Consider the following 16,048-nt stretch of genomic DNA (forward strand, 5'->3'; position numbering starts at 1 on the left):
GAGTGAGAGGAGTGCCACCTTAGAAGGTGAAGGTGAGGGTGTGAGGGTGTGTGTGAGCCAGGGGGAGACCCTGATGCAAGAACAGAGAGAAATTGAGAGAAAGGCAGGTACAGAAGCTATAAGGGTGGATCCAGCCATTGCTAGTGAGTTAATGGAAGTGGATGATGCAGACAAGGGAAGACAATTTCAGCAACATTACAAAGCTGTCATTGATAACATTTCCTTGGATGCTGACACTTTTACTCACCCTGTTTCAGCACAGGGCAATGTGGAGGTAGAACAGACACTACACATTGTACACACTTCAGAATCTCTTCTCAGAGACAAAGCTGCTGTCAACAGGCTGCCTTCTCAAGCTGGTGAGCCATCTGAAGAATTTGGAGTAAATTCTAATGATGATGACTCTAATTCTTTGAATGAGAGCATGAACTTAGGGGGAGTAGCAGGCCCAAGTTCTGTTCCTGATCTTCCTGCATGGGCATGGGCAAAACCATCAACACCAGGAGAGTTTGGTGTCACTTTGGTCAGACAAGTCATGACAATTCAGCAGGCCCTTCAGGAGACTCAGGATGCTGGTACCAAAGCAATTCTTCAAGCTCATCTGGAATCTCTGCATCTCTTGCAGTTGTAGCATTACCAGCAAAATCTAAGTGTGGATGAGCTCAAGCTGGACATTGCTGATCTGAAATCCTACAATGCTGAGAAATTGGATTCACTTATACCCTATGGTACTATGCAAGATTTGTTGGGGAGACTGAGGAAAGCATCTGATGCTGACAAGAGGCTGGCCAGATTGGAAGATAGGGTTCAAATTATTGAAGACTCTATGGTCACCATTCTTCAGAATCAACAAACTCAAACAAATCTACTCATGCAGCTGGCACAAGCACAAGGCTTGACCCCTACCCTTGATGATAACAAAAATGGGGAGAATAAAAGGGAAGGGGAAGAAGAGCCATCTACAACAGTTCAGATTTCTCAAGTGCTAGTTCCTGTCATCACAACTTCTCCAACTATTCAAGTCAAAGGAAAGCTAGATGGAATTGATCTAATCCTGATAGCAGCAGCTGAATTGCAAGTCAAAGAGCAAAGGAAGAAGATTGATGAAAAGATGCAACTAATATTTGGTTCCACAACTTCTCAATCTGTGAAGCATAGCACAAAAGTGGAATCAATTATCATGGAACTCAAGCCAGTAGGGAGGCATAAGGATGGAGAAACTTCTTCCAAAGATCTGCAACCTATGGTTCTCAAGCCCAACAACAGATCCAATAAGGACTCTACAAAGAATCCTCTAAAAGAGGTGGATTTTCCTCTTCCAAAAGCTGATGAGGACAAGCTTTTAGGTAGAAGTATTGCATATCTCAAAGAGACCATGGATGAGGATGTAAGGAGAAACATGGCTATTATCTTCAGAGAGGGAAAAAGCATATGTGTGATGCAAGGACATCCCAAAATCTCAATAGCCAAGAGGGAAGAAACCAAAAGGTTGAAGGAAGAAGCCAAACAGCTAAAGGCTGACAAAAGAGCACAAGCAAAGCTTGAAAAACAGCTAAAGTCAAGTCAGGCTGAAGAACAAAAAGAAATTGAAGACAAAGGTGAAGATGAAGCTATGGGGGACATGGTTGGTACTGAGATGGAGGAAAGAAGTAAGGAAGAATGGCAAAAAGGGAAAAGGAAGAAGGTCAATGCAAAGAGAAAGAAGGTAGATAAGACTGAAGAAACCCAATCAATATCCAAACCACTACCCTCTATTCCTGAACCAATTGTACCTGACCCCTTCATGAACATTCATGGTGAAACAATCATTCCCAAGGAGGAACCAATTGATTGGGACACCATCAAATTGCCCACCTTCCTAACCTCTTCTCCACCATCAAAGAAGCAGAAAAGAAGAATCAAATCAACACCCTCTAAAGCATCAATCAAATTCACACAGAAGCCTAAGCCTAAACCTCAAACCTCTAAAGATGATTATGTTCACATATGTGACATAAAAGAATTTTCAGACATTGAACTCTATCTGGATGAGCTGGAGGATGTAAGGGGAATAGCTGCCTACAGACAGCTACCAGAAAGACTAGTGTTCAAATACAAAGGAGCTGGGGAAAGAACATGGCCTCTTCACAGAATTCTGAATGAAGGCTACACTACCTTGATTAGAGTCTACTCAGCCATACAAAAGGATTCTGGCTTTACCAGGACTGCCAAGACTGAGATTCTCAACAAGATTGCCAACATAAGGAAAACTTGGAGGGAGCCCAATACCTTGCCTAGAACTTTACTCATTCAAGAAAGAGGAATTACAATTCACAAATCACCTCATTGGTTGATGGAGTTCAGAGACAACAAAGGAGTCAGAAGATTTTTCAGAATTGAAGATCAGCTAAAGATTGCCAGTAATGAAACTCTCAAGGATTTGCAATCTAAGTTAGATATCAATGAAGAAGATGAAGCTGAATTTTACAGACAACTTCAACTTCAAATAGAGGAGAATGACAGGAGGCTAGGAAAAAAAACCAGGGATCAAAGGAAAAGAAAGTAATTTGCTCAGGCTAAAGGAGCACCCTTGGAAACAATGTAATTCTTCAATTCCATCTCAGCATATACATTTTTGTAGCACTTTTGAATTTCTACTTTGTTACAGTTTATATATTTGTTAAGTGTTTTGTTATCATCAAGCTAAACCTAAATTTATGCCTACAGTTCTAGTAGACATAAATAGGGAGAGATTGTTAGGAATATGTGTATTTGTTTGATGATAAGTTAAGCAAAACACTTAAGTAGAAATCTAGTGTTTGTAGCCTCAACGGATAAGACCACCTTGGCTATCCGTTGAAGGAGTAGCTTTACTTAGCAATAAGTTTAGTATTGTAGCACATTTCACTCTCTGGTATCAAGCTGTAATTCTTAGATGTTGTTAGGAAATAATCAGTCATGTTGACTACTAATGGATGTACAAATAGGAAGGCTAATTATAAATATTTCATGCCTTATAATTTTGTATAAGTGAAGAAGTGTCAACGGATATTGAAGACCTTCAACGGATAAGAAACAAAGCTTCAACGGATGTCACTAATGCTTCAACGGATAATATCCATCAACGGATAAGTGCTTCAATGGATAAAGACTTCAACTGATAATGCATCAACGGATAAAGCTTCAACGGATAAAGCCTCAATGGATAAGGCATCAATGGATGAAAGCTTCAACGGATGCTTAGTTCATTAGCATTTGATAGTGACAATTCACAAGCTGACAGAGGCACATGGATTGACAGAGACATACTGGAATGTGGAAGCCTCTAGGAGGAATCAAGAAAATGCAGCATCTCCATTCTGATGCAAACAAGGAAGTATTCAAAGATTTACAGATTATCCTAAATTGCATTGGATAGAGAAATGAAGAAGAAACATGTGAAGAATCTTTTCAATTGTATTTTACAGTTTGTCTTCACTTGTAAACTTGGTGATATATAAACCAAGTAGCAGCTAGTAATTAGATATGAATTTTCCTTGAGCTGTTTAGAAATATCAAAAGAGAAAATCATCTAGTTTGTACTAGGAAGCAGCTGTGATTTAATTCTTTGAATCACAGATTTTCTGAAATAACACATCTCTGGTGGAACAACAAATCCACCAGAAAAGTTTTTTTAGTTCTTTGTGTTCATTACATTTGTGGTTGAATATATATATGTCTGCATCAGCTTCAAGCAATTCACACACATTTGATCACTCAAACACTTAGCCTTAGAAACTGCTCAAAACTTGAAAAAGTTTTGAGATTTACATTCAACCCCCCTTCTGTAAATCTCATTGTTAGTCCACTGGGAATAACAACTATTGTTTTTCAAAAGTAAAAATCGAAGCGAACATGAAATGGGGAGGTAATAAAGATGCCAACAATAGTCAGAAGTTTGATGAGATTAGTGAGTTATTAGCACAAGATTACTACTCCTTAGTAGGACGGACAAGAAAGAATGAAGAGTTTTACTGCACTAGCATGTGCGGAGAAAGTTTTTAAGAATTGAAAATCGGGACAAAGGGAAAGAAAGAAGAAGAGAGAAAAAATAGAAGAAGGTGGTTGAATACACCAGTGTTGACATTGTTTAGACAATCAAAGGAAACTTTTATTAGCTATAGTGATGTTTCATAGAGAACTAGAATACGGATGGAAGTAAGAACAACAAAATAAAGATGGATACTTCGAGACGGCTGAACGCTCACAAACAAAAGTACCCGAAGATGTGGCGGAATTAGTAATGGAAGTATAATATGTTGAAGTTTAGAAGTATTATCTGTCAAGAGAGAAATATGAAATTTATTCATACTTTAACAATTTATAGTATACCTTCATAAAGGAGGAGATAAAACATGAGATGAAGATGATGAATACGATTGATTCAAGACTACCATTACACGACTAGTTATTATACGAAAGAGACCCGTATGCTAGTTAATGCTTTGAGGAGAAAAGAAAGAGTGAATACATCAACTTTAACAGAAGACTGTTACTAGAATTAGAAATTGAAATTCATGTTTTGGAATTGCCATTTAAATAATGAATATGATAAGGTTCCAATAATAATATGTAGAGATGAAGTAATGAGTTATGAAGAAGAGAGTCTTCTAAGAAAAGAAATTAGGGATCAAAAGGATGATAAAGAGATATTTATAGTTTCTTCCAGTATATAGGCACCATGTGCAACAGAGCTAAATGAGGTGATTTGGCGATTCCACCTGGAAATACGATAAAGTATCAAGGTATAAAAGAAATTGTTGGGTAATCCGGTATGAAGAGGTAGATTAGAGAAGGTATGAATAACCTCTATACGTGATAGAAGGTCAAGGAGGAGTATTAGAAGCCAAGTGAATTATTGTAACCATTAAACATTTCAGAATAAAGGTGGAAGCATCGTACGAAGAATCACTTGGTGAGTTTTTAAAAACATTTGTTAGTTGAATAATTTATTTTAAGGAAAGTTTATTTTTGATAGCTTAACTTCATGTCAAGGCAGGTTTAATTGATTTTATTTTGATCAGCTACACGTCAAGGAAGATATATTTTTTCGTCCGTATTAACTGGAAAAGATTGGAAATGAATGGAATATTAAAATGGATTGTGAACCGTATTGGTGATATTTTTACACAGAGTATTGTCCATATTACGAACGGTTCATGCCGAATTTTTCGTAGAAATATTAACTTAAGTTACGTATTTCTACGTTATATAGTATTCCGAGATATCGAGTTAATATGCATTGATCTTATACAAGACCAAACTAGGTACAACCGTGGTACCAAGTGTTATGATCACTAAAGAGATGAAATAAATTGTTTCAGATAAGAAGGGATTGGAAGAAGGGGGAAGGTTAGTATTTCTCAGGAGAATGAACATTGTTGCAATGCAAGATTTTGGAAATAATTTCAAGAATATGCTGAGAATGCAATCGAAAATGAAAACCGCATACCCCTCACAAAAGTACAAACAAAACAAAAGAACCGTCTATGCCATTTAGAGTATGCTATGAATATGTACCTTGGATAAGGAAGTAATTGGGACGAGTATTTATCATTAGTGGAACTCCTATAAATCGACAACTGTTATGCAAACATTGGAACGTGATATGATAAAGCTTTGAAGAAATATGTGAATCTCCGGTATGTCGATAAGAAAGTAGTTAATGAAAGTTTTAGACCTGGAACTGATCCGGTAGATTAATTAAAATGATGAACCTATTCATAAACAATTATGAGTCGCTTAGAATTGTCAGCGTAAATGTGCTAATTAGACAGCAAAGAGCGTAGATGATGAAATTGTGTTGAAAATGTCTCCATGGGCACGATTGACTAGATTTTGTAAGAAAGAAAAGCTTAGACCATTTTAAGTTGGTCCCTAATTTTGAAACCTTGAAGTGTGTAGTAATGTTATATGTGAGCTAGTTTCACTGCTATATATGCATTATATGTTCCGTATGTTTTATCTACTTATATTTCGAAAATTTTAACCAGGTTTAGACAATATGATAAGGAATGAGATGATAGAAATTCAGTCAGAGGCGACTTATGTGAAGTAACCGGTAGAAATAGTCAACCGGCAGGAAAGAATATTAAGAATAAATAAGTATCATAGCAATGATTGGTTGAGTAATCGTAAGGTTGAAGAGTCAACCTGGGAGTTTGAGAGTGAGATACCAGAAAAATATTTCCACCTATTTTCTTAGCGTGATTCTGAAGACAGAATCCTTTTAAGGAGGGAAGTATGTAATATCCGGGAATTTTGTATTTATTTTTAAAAATGAAAAATATGTGAAGTATGATAAAGTCAGCTTTATGATGTCAATAATAATGTATGTGGCATAACCTAACTTGCCTCATATGAACTAGTTTATTTTTCGATTTGTTATGTATTTTTAAAGTAATTATTCGGGAACCGGATCAGCCCGGAGACTGGCTGGTAGCCCGAAAATGGTCGGTTATCCCGAGGTATATCGTACGCCTATATGTCGTTTATAAACACTTCGAGGTTTCGAAATTCTACACATCTTATTAAATTAGGGAACTTTCCGTTTTTCAAAATAAAACTTTTTCGGTATTTTCGAGCCCCATAAATTTATACTTTTATTCATATAAATTTAAAAATTATTCAAATTATTGTTGTCTTCGTGTTTCTGTGTTATTCATAATTTTTGGGAAATTGTGGCATATATATTGTAATATTTATTAAAGTATATTTTAAAATTCAAATCGTTATTTTTACAAAAAAATAAAAATAAATAATGATATAAATTGATGCTTAATTGTAATTACGGGATATAATTATGGTAATTATAAATTTTTTTATCAATTTAATTAATTAATTAATTCAGAAAAATTTCAGAAAATAAAAGAAAATTTTGAAAATTCTCTAAAACCGTTCTTGAATCCTGCTGAGAATCAAACCATGATTTTGAAGTGATTACGATTCCAAAACCTAGAGTTCTTGTAACCAGCTTGATTGGCTTGAACAGCTCTATCAAGTTCTTGCATCAAATCATCCGGAAAAGTGGTAAATTTTCCATTTTAAAATTAGGGTTCTTTGTCGGTTATAATCTGAATTGGGGCTTTCTATTTCTTTAATCGTTTGATGGTTTTGATGTTATACACAGCTTCGTTTCATTATTTGGAGTCGATTTATGTGTATAATTGTTATGTTTGATTGTTGGGATGACTATTTCGGGTTATTGAGTATTTCAACCCGTTTGAGTTCGGGTTTCTTGATTTTCTGCATTATGTGATGATCTTTGATGTGTTTTAAGTTCATAGATAGGTTGTGTACGTTGTCAGCTTCGATTCGGTGTATAGAACGTAGCATTTGGTTCACGGGTTGGGAAAACCCGCATTTTCGCCGGAGTTCATGGCTGAACCACCGGAGTCGGGGTTCGTTTTGGCCGTAAAGATGCAAAACATAGTGTTTTATTGTTGTTAAGTTGATGGGTTGATAGATTCTGTGTTGGGGAGTGTACATGCCTGATTACAATCTATCATTACTAGTTCCGAATACTGAAATGAAAATACATAAGTCGTGTACCCTGAAAGACTAGGAACGCTATCTACAACTAGCAATCCTATCAAAATTGGTGACAAGTCACCCAGCCTTCTTCAAGGTCTACATCTAGTCACTAGTCTCTCAGTCACTATCACTGCGAGTGAGGTCACGCACCCTCCTCATCGCTCCTGCAATCATCATCTCTGCATCAACTACCGCGATGTATCCTCCCACTAATACCATCCTCATCTGAACCCTGGTACGGAGCTCGATCCCATCGATCTCTCTGCGGGCTATGGCTGGGGAAGCAGCTCTAAAATCTCCTGGGTATCCTAGTCGGGTGGCCATCTCAGCTGTCAGTGCCTGGCGTAAATCCGCAATACGAGCAGATGCCGCAGTGATCTCAGCGTTAAGCTAACCCACTATCCAGTCGTGTACGGCTACATGCATGATCGCCGGTGGTGGTAGAGGTGAATCTGGGTCGCTAGAGGATATGTCATGGACCTCATGGAACTGTGCGCGTATCGCCTCATCATCATCATCATCAGTATATGACATAGGGCTCTGGATCCCTGGGGGTTGTGTAGGAGAGCGAATAGCCTGGTGTGGGTACATCTCTACATCTCTCCATACTACGCCATTAGCTACGGGGACAGGAAGCTCAGTCTCCTCCTCTAGAACATCCTCAGTAGTGTCATCGTCTGAATCATCAATGGGTGGGCTCTCTGGCTCGGGAATAGGGTCACGCTCAGGAACCATGACATCATCAACAAGATCAACCTCCCTCCTAGGCTCCACTGGTACCAGACATAATAGGCAAGGTGTTACTAACTTAGAGTTGGAATTCCCTTGAGGGTAAAACAGTCAAGACTACCCGTGTAGCCCGATGACGAACTCGACTTGAGCTCTAATTGATTGTTTTATTATTCTTAGGTCTACGTATCTTATATCCTATCGTTTCCAAGATTTGATAACCTAAGGCTCTGATACAATTTCTGTGGTGCCCCAAAACCCGGGGTCAGGAGTCTCGGAAGCCACACCATCTAAACTCACACAACTCACACTACAATATGTAAATACTCACGCTTCACGACCTCACACTTATCACACTCACACTTACAGGTTATTGTCTTGGAAATGAACCATCATCACTAGAGTAATTTTATTACAACCCAAACCATGATTTTGAAGTGATTACGAATCCAAAACCTAGAGTTCTTGTAACCAGCTTGATTGGCTTGAAGAGCTCTATCAAGTTCTTGCATCAAATCATCCGGAAAAGTGGTAAATCTTCCATTTTAAAATTAGGGTTCTTCGTCGATTATAATCCGAATTGGGGCTTTCTATTTCTTCAATCGTTTGATGGTTTTGATGTTATACACAGCTTCATTTCATTATTTGGAGTCGATTTATGTGTATAATTATTATGTTTGATTGCTGGGATGACTAATTCGGGTTCTTGAGTATTTCAACCCGTTTGAGTTCAGGTTTCTTGATTTTCTGCATTATGTGATGATCTTTGATGTGTATTAAGTTCATAGATAGGTTGTGTGCGTTGTCAGCTTCGATTCGGTGTATAGAACGTAGCATTTGGTTCACGGGTTGGGAAAACCCGTATTTTCGCCGGAGTTCATGGCTGAACCACCGGAGTCGTGGTTCGTTTTGGCCGTAAAAATGCAAAACGTAGTGTTTTATTGTTGCTAAGATGATGGGTTGATAGCTTCTGTGTTGGGGAGTGATTTTGGTGCAAAGAGGAAGGGAACCCAGGCAGTTTGGGCCTTGGTCGGAGAAACGGCGAGCTGCCGGAACGTCGACGGTTTCTGGAGATTTTCGAGATTCCGGCGGACCTTCAAGGCGACCCGCTTCGTTCTTGCTGACCCGACCATGACCCGGACTTGCAACCCAGTTTCGATTTGATTTGCCCCAAAATGAATTTTTGAAAAATGTTTTTAGAAATTGTATTATTTTGGATTATGTTACTAATTTGATTTATTTTAGAAATTAATTCTAAAAATAGTTTAAAAATCCAAAAAAATAGTAAAAATAATCTATTTATTTTCAGAATAAATTGATTATTTATTTTCAGAATATTTTCCAAAAATATTTTTATTAATTTATAATTATTTAAATTAATTAATTATTATTATTAATTAAATGATTTATTTAATTAATAAATAATAAATCATTTGAAAAATTTCTAGAAATCAGGAAAATTCATTCAAATTAGTTAAATATTTTAATTAATTATTTTAAATAGTTAATTAATTTATTTAATTAATTTAAATGATTATCCGATTCAGTTTTGGATTTTAAATGATTTAAATAATTATTATTCGTTTAAATAATGAACTGAACGATCTGAAATTGATCGATGAATCCGTACGATTGATTAATTCGATCCACGGGTCATTAGTTAATCGATAATAATTATTCGAGAGTCCGATAAACGTGAAAGTTTAATTAATAGTGACTCGAATATTATAAAGGACTCGATAATAATTAATTCAAAATTTAATTTTAATCATAACTTTTAAACCGTAAGTCCAAACGAGATGAGTTGCGTTTGATTCCTAAAATAAGACGAATCATTTAAAAATAGTTTCGAATGTAAGTTTCCTTTCGAGTCAAGGACGGGTGTTCGACAAGCTTATTCGACGAATTAAAAATGAACCGGAAGTGGGAAACGAGACCCGATTTCGAAGGCAAACGTATCAGAATAAATAGTTTGATGAACTGAATAATAATAAAAGAGTCTTATGTTCTTATATATTTATGTGCTTATCTGCATTACATGCTTATGTGCATACCTGTAGAGTCAATAAATTAAGTGGATTAAATGTGATAACATATGGGTTACGTATGGATAGATAATTAATGTTGAGACGTATAATTACATCAATCGAGTTATAGTTGGTTAATTTTAATAGTCTCTTTTATGTTAATAGAGACGAGTAGACTCGGAGAAGGTCTGAGCAGAGCCTAGTGGATGTACGTGCCAGACGGATAGCCTAGCATTAAGATGAGAGTAGACCGCAACTGGTCCAAGAGGGATTATTTAAATAATGATTAAGGATCAGAGAGGCAACCAAATAAGGCATGTATTCTCCCCTATTCTAAGTTCAGAATAGTTAAATATTTTATAGATACTTTTAATTATGCAATTATTCCTCTGATCTACATTCACATTATGATATTGTTACTCTTGTTAATATCTTTCAGTATAACAAGTACTTCTTATCTTGATCTTGACAGTTGTATTCACATTTTATTATCTAGCCTTTACAAATATTCTCTATTCATATTATCTTGTGATATCTTGGTATTGATTACATGACTCGAAGTCATACCCTCGCTTGTGAGATTTATGTGTTGAATCAAATGAGAAGGGTTGACGGAGATGAATGTGAAAGTGTTCCGATTGTACCGGGATGTTATGCCAAGGATTGGACAACTATGTTGACCAGGGAGACTGGCATCATGTTAGGCCTAAGGGCCTGGGTACCCCTTATAATGTTGGGCTTATACGGATGGATATAGGTCTGTACTGTATTCTGACTGATCAGCAGATGCAGTGCATATGACTGAATCTTGCATCCAATCTAATTTCTTGTTGATCGCCAGTAATGGCATTCCTTATCTTGATACTTCAAAGCTACAAGACAAAGCAGGTAAAATATTTTATGAAATGATTCAAAAGTTCTGAATAGTTTAATGATCATTGAAGACTAATGTCTTCGTCGCTTATTTCCAGTAATTCTTTTGACAATATCATCTTATTACTGTTGATTTCCTGAAAGTTAAAATAGAGTACTTGCTAAGCATTTTTGGCTCACTCTTGCTTTGTCATTTTTCTTACTCTTTCAGTGATGCCCAAGGATAGCTGTAGATAGCTCGCAGTAGACAGCACTGGCATAGTGAGAGGAAGAAATTGGTAAAGAGGTAATGAAATGCAAGTTAGTTATTTTAGTTAGTTCATATATATTAGATTCTTATTTCATACCATAACCTGTAAAGGATCCTGAGTTGAGGGGTCATTTGTATAATTGTATTAGTATATATCTTTTATTATTTAAGAAAATATTTGGTGATGCCAAATTTTGACTTCGGATTTGAGGACTGTCACAGTTGGTATCAGAGATACAGGTTATTGGTCCCTGAAATAAGAATAGGTAGAGTCTGAGATGAGATGAGTATATCATGTAAGATAAGGAGGACGTTAGGCAAACTCATATAGAGATGAGTTGAGATTATCTGATAAGTCCTTGACTATTAAGATAGGATTACGTTAAGATGGTTAGGTGAGCATTTTGATCTCTTATATATTACAGTATTGAGTTCCGGATCCAAATACCTATGAGTTATCAAGCCGCTAGGGATTAGATGTGTTATCCTGATTCCCCGTTATTTTAATCAAACTGGAGATTCGATTCCTTTGGAGATTCCCTCGAAGAAGAGGTATATGAGTTTTAGTATAATTCGAGTTAAGAGCTTGTAGTAGAAAAATGTTACCAGTCACGAGACAAGCAAGTCAATCCGAGAACAAGATTTGTCAGTCCTAGAGACACCTTTGATGTTTGACCTGTATATCCTTGCGTGATTTCATACTATGTTAGCCACTTCTCGGGCACTGCACCCGGAATGACATATTGTACCTTATCAGGAATACTCGGAATCCACAACAGAATGCAAATGTATGTACGTGTGAAACGTTGAGTTGTACCAATTATTTGCTTTTAATAAACCAAAGACGATAGTGAGAATATCGCATGGAAGGTCGGATACCAGCAGAGTCGGAGCCATATGCACGGCAGTTATGGAAAGGTTAGCAGAGTTTTCGACGAATTAATAGGGGTGAGACAAACCCAATAAGGGAAGCACATATACTAAAGTAAATTACGGGTGGACTCATCTGGGTATTGTTTCTTTATTTTAAAACTTTGTTAGCAACCCGAGAGAGTTGCAACCCACTCATATAGTAATGACAATCATATGTACATTTTTTACCTAAGATAAGAGAAAATAAAATAATATAAAATAAAATAAAATAAAATAAGTGAAATGAAATTTTAAACAAGTACTTGAAAAATCTTTTCTGGTAGAAATTTGTAAAATTTTCTTTAACCTGAAAGAAAATTTCTATAAATGATTGCCAAATTGGTACATGAGTTCTTTGCTTGCTTATAATAGCCAAACTACCCAGAAGAGTGCATGATTTGGACTCAGTATCATGAGTTCCGGAGGATCAAGTGAACCCGCTATCGTGAAGGATTTTCTTCTACCAAAGATTGCCAATCTTGTTTGACAGTATCCACAACGGATTTATTTTACGGAATTAATCTAGTATCTTTAATTTGGAAATTATTTAAGTTTGAAAAAGCTGACCCAGAGAAAAAAAATAATACGAGGTTTATTATGGGAAATAGGAAAAGTTTTTCAGAGACTAAAGATGGGTATTAATATCACCAAATGGGCATATCCGTGTGAGGTCAATGATGATTCTACAAAACAAAGAAGGGATGAGAAGTTCCAATTATGAACTCAGTGGGAAGATAAGTATATTTGAATTGTTAAATTATCGAACATGTACACGCGATGCTAGGAATGTGAGAGGTGAAAATACGAGATTGTATTAATTAAAGAGCATACGTAAGCATATTTAGAGGACCTTCCGAGGTGATCGTCTGACCTGAATTTCAAATTCATTTTCGAGTTGTAAGAAGCTATTAATTCACAAAGTCCTGGAAATATGCGTAAGTGATGTGAGAAATAGCTAACGATATCCTTCGTTTCCATAATGTGGAGGCACATATTTTAGAATACTTCTTGGACGAGCATGAGCCTATTTTATATGTAAGTGCTATTAGCCAATAAGGGAACCAACTTATTGTATCATGTTCAAAACTATTTCTCCCCTCGAAGTTTTGATAACTGATTGAGATAAGCAGTGATGATAGTGTGACTTTTGTCTTTATGATAAAAGTTTGGTGGGACGCCACCTAATCATACGTTGTATGCTATATAATACGAAAGACTGGCCATCTTGAGTACCAATATGGTTGTTCTCAGTCATACCAAAGTTCTTTTCATTCTTTCTTCTTCTGACGAATTTCATTGATTTATAAACCACATTAATTTTATATTAATAATATTCTTCCTTTCCCAGATTTCAGATTAACCCCATACACCAAATCTCTTTCGTTATATAGAGTTATCGCTAGTATTTTCATCAAAAGAAAATGATCCCTTATTGCAAATAAAGTTTCCTGTATTTTGTAAACGCATTTGCAAGTCGACATAGGATAGATATTTACAAGCACGAAACTATCTGATGCGAGCGACGCACCTTTCAACTAAAAAGGAAGTTAGCGTGAAACGGAATGGTAAGCAAAGTATATTGTGAAAATCAACTATAGAAACTAATGAAGAAAAGTTGGGTCCAGCAAGCAGGGCAAAAATGTATTTCGATGATGGAAGCAGGCAAAGAAGTTTCTAACAATAATGTAGGCAGCCGCATATTATGTCACGAAGGTGAATAATAGTTAAATCGTGTGGAGGATAATTATAAGAGAAGCTTTGAGGATCAAATAAAATTCCAGAGGTGGTCTTCGATGAAATTTCATTTTGCTCCAGCTCAAGAGAGAGTAAGTTTCTAGTGAATTGGCACTAAGAACCGAACCCGTATCGAAGGTTCCGTAATATATGATACAAGTAAAAGGGAAGGAACTAACAGTTCAACTGTGAGATCTTTTTGAAAAGAGTGTGATGAGGCCAAATATATCTTTGTAGGAAGTATGTTTGAAAGAAGGTAGGAAGCATGAGACCGTGTACCAATTATCGAGAACCAAATAGGTTAATTATCAGGGTCCGTATTCATTACAGAGGATTAGCAGATTTTATATTATCAATAGAATGATGTTATATGATTTTCTAAGTAAAATTGTGCATGAAGTATCAGCAACCGAAGATCAGGCTAGAAGATAATTCTAAGATGACTTTTCGAAGCAGGTATGAACAATGTAAGTATATAATAATGATTGATAAAGTTAAAAATGTATGTTTATTATTGATGTATATCCATAGTACGTGTGATTGACAGTACCAAGTGTGTTAAATAGTATGATATAATAAGCAGGGTTGATAATGGTTGATGTATATGCTTGATTATGACTTGTTAGTGTCGGCTTGAGTCCGATTGGAGATCAATAATACAAAGGAGGTTTTGCCCAAATTTTTCAAAAAAAATAGTAAACTTTTAAACCAAAGGCGTGCTTCCATGTATTATTAACATATCCAGTGGATACCCCAAAAGATATGATTTCTATTATTCTGAAAAGAACTTTCTATATCTTGAACCAACCTGGCACAATAAGTTGTAGATTGTATCTAGTAAGTCACTACTTGGGTTGATTGATCGATTAAAGAAGGTTAATTGATGGATCTCTTCAACTAGTGGTTAATTGGATAGAAATTGGCCCCAATTATGTTAAGTTCTTTTAAATATTGTTTTTCAAAAATAAAAATTGAAGCGAACATGAATTGGGGAGGGAATAAAGATGCCAACAATACTCAGAAGTTTGATGAGATTAGTGAGTTATTAGCACAAGATTACTACTCCTTAGTAGGACGGAAAAGAAAGAATGAAGAGTTTTACTACACTAGCATGTGCGGAGAAATTTTTTAAGAATTGAAAATCGGGACAAATGGAAAGAAAGAAGAAGAGAGAAAGAATAGAAGAAGGTGGTTGAATACACCAGTGTTGACATTGTTTAGACGATCAAAGGAAACTTTTATTAGCTATAGTGATGTTTCATAGAGAACTAGAATACGGATGGAAGTAAGAACAACAAAATAAAGATGGATACTTCGAGACGGCTGAACGCTCACAAACAAAAGTACCCGAAGATGTGGCGGAATTAGTAATGGAAGTATAATATGTTGAAGTTTAGAAGTATTATCTGTCAAGAGAGAAATATGAAATTTATTCAGACTTTAACAATTTATATTAAACCTTCATAAAGGAGGAGATAAACCATGAGATGAAGATGATGAATATGATTGATTCAAGACTACCGTTACACGACTAGTTATTATACGAAAGAGACCTGTATGCTAGTTGATGCTTTGAGGAGAAAAGAAAGAGTTAATACATCAACTTTAACAGAAGACTGTTACTAGAATTAGAAATTGAAATTCATGTTTTGGAATTGCCATCTAAATAATGAATATGATAAGGTTCCAACAACAATATGTAGAGATGTAGTAATGAGTTATGAAGAAGAGGGTCTTCTAAGAAAAGAAATTAGGGATCAAAAAGATGATAAAGAGATATTTATAGTTTCTTCGAGTATATAGGCACCATGTGCAACAGATCTAAAGGAGGTGATTTGGCGATTCGACCTGGAAATGCGATAAAGTATCAAGGTATAAAAGAAATTGTTGGGTAATCCGGTATGAAGAGGTAGAGTAGAGAAGGTATGAATAACCTCTATACGTGATAGAAGGTCAAGGAGGAGTATTAGAA

Source organism: Apium graveolens, chromosome 4, assembly GCF_009905375.1.
Source record: "Apium graveolens cultivar Ventura chromosome 4, ASM990537v1, whole genome shotgun sequence".
Taxonomy (NCBI): Eukaryota; Viridiplantae; Streptophyta; class Magnoliopsida; order Apiales; family Apiaceae; genus Apium; species Apium graveolens.